Raw genomic sequence first — 2,212 nt, forward strand, 5'->3', positions numbered from 1 at the left:
TCTCATAAATACATATGTTATCTTCACAAATTCTAGGAAAACAAAGGGGATCATCACAAGATACAGGACTAATTGACCTGGACTCTTTGTACTTGTAATTTCCAACACTTAAGGGGAAACAGTTAGTGCATCATTCACTTTGAACCCATGTAGTTTCAAAACCAGTATCCACAACCAATAGTGCAGAGTATGGTGTTGTGCCTATGTCCATTTGAGCTACATAGAAATTTCCGGGGTGATACACTATCTTCGGTTCTAGTGCTTTAATGACTTGCTTTGTTGCATTTGTAAAATTCATGGATTGAAAATGAAGAGCTCGAGCTTTGGAAAGTTCAACTATTCTATTGTGTTTTTCATGTTGACTTAAATTTTAGGGAAGATCACTTAATCAATGGAATATTGTGGGATGAGCTTGAGGCTAAACCCTTTTGTTCCAAGACAAATGAGCATGTGAACGAGCAAGGTCAATAAGGACCAAAATATAATTGGTACAATATAAAGGCTTCTAGTACCCATTGTCTAGCTCTTTAGTGATGGGTTAAACATATGTCATATATATATATAAGCCAAAGTTGAAACCATTAGTCAAATTGGTGCATTTAATTGGAAATAATGGTTCTCTTTATAATGAAATTTATTTAATGTTTTGTTGGAGGATGCATTCTTTTAATTAGATAATAGGACCAAGATTTAAAAGTTGAGTGGGATGTATTAGAAGCTCGTCAGTCTGCTCTACTCTGCAAATCGCATATCAAAAGCAGAAAGGGAGCTTAGGGCTTATACTAAAACTCGCTTCAAGGGCTACTCACATGGCCTTGATTAGCCTGTCAATATATATTTTGGGCCAGAAAAGTCTAATGATGTCCGCTAGAGACTTTGGATTTTGTTGGGTTTTGAGGCCTAAGATACCATGTGGTTTGTTTGCCATTCTTATCAAATCTTTAACCAAAATATGTACCATTTCATCCTATTAAAGTATTCACATCAAGAATGCTAAAATGCTAAAAATGCTTTTAATAACAACCAACACACAAAAAGCACACTACATCAAAGAAGTCAAGTGTTAAAATTTTTGACACCCAGCTATAGTGAGCTGCTACAGATAGCAGCTCACTGTAGCTGAGTGTCAAAACCAAATATTATTTTTTGATTCCCACATGTGCCCTCTCTCTTGATCGTTCTTTCTCACATGCATTCCTCTTTCCCTCTTTCTCTCTTCTGGTTCTCCCTCAGCCCACACCTCATCAGTCATCACATTGCCTCCTTTTTTTCTTTTTTTCTTTTTTCCTTTTTTCCCTATTGGTTCTCCCTCAACCCAAGCTCTTCTCTTCTCTCTATGGCTGAACCCAAAAACCCAATCTTGAAACCCATTTGCTCTCCGTTCTTATCTCAAAACTAAAGCTTCAAGGGTATTCTTAAGTTGGCATTCAGATCAAGTTGAGTCGGTGTTCTTGAGGCATCATTCTTGAGTTGACATGGTCATTGTTCTTGGCTCGGGTTGAGATCGGAGAGGTTGGCGTGGTGGTCATCGAAGAGGTTGGGGTGGGTTTTGGCTATAGTTTTATGGTGGGTTTAGGTCAAATTTTGTGGTGGGTTTTGGGTGGTGGCCTAGGTTTCGATTCTACGGTGGGTGGTGGCTTGGTGGTGGATGTTGTTGTGGTTTTAGGCTTGTGATTTTGATGGTTGGAGTTTGTGGTTGTGGGTGATGGTCATGGTGGTAGTGATTGTTGTGCCTGAGGGGGTGGTGGCTAGTGGCTAGTGGTAGTGGGTGTGGGTGTGGGTTTGAGTTTGAGTTTGATTTGATTTTGGGTTTTGATTTGGTTTTGGAATTGTGTGTGTGTGTGTGTGTGTGTGTGTGTTTTTTTTTTTTTTTTTTTTGTTGGTGGGTTTGAATTATCGGGTCGGTTGTGGCTATGGTTGTGGGAGGTGGTGGCTAGTGCAGTGGGTGTTGGTAGTGGTAGTGGGTTTGTGAGTAGTGGAAGAAATGATATTGAGAATAAAAAATAAAATAAAAATTTTTTAATGAAATGGTAAAAAATATAAAACCTTTGATGTTTTATATTGTAAAGTGGGTTTTTAAAATAGATAAAGTAGAATTTTGAGATGCTAAATGCTAAATTTTTTGAGATCCTTGATGTAATTGCTCTTGGTGTTGTTGGATTTGGAGACCCAATGTTGTGCAGTACTCTTGTCTATTGCAAATGAGTTTGGG

Source organism: Quercus lobata, chromosome 3 (genome assembly GCF_001633185.2).
Source record: "Quercus lobata isolate SW786 chromosome 3, ValleyOak3.0 Primary Assembly, whole genome shotgun sequence".
NCBI lineage: Eukaryota > Viridiplantae > Streptophyta > Magnoliopsida > Fagales > Fagaceae > Quercus > Quercus lobata.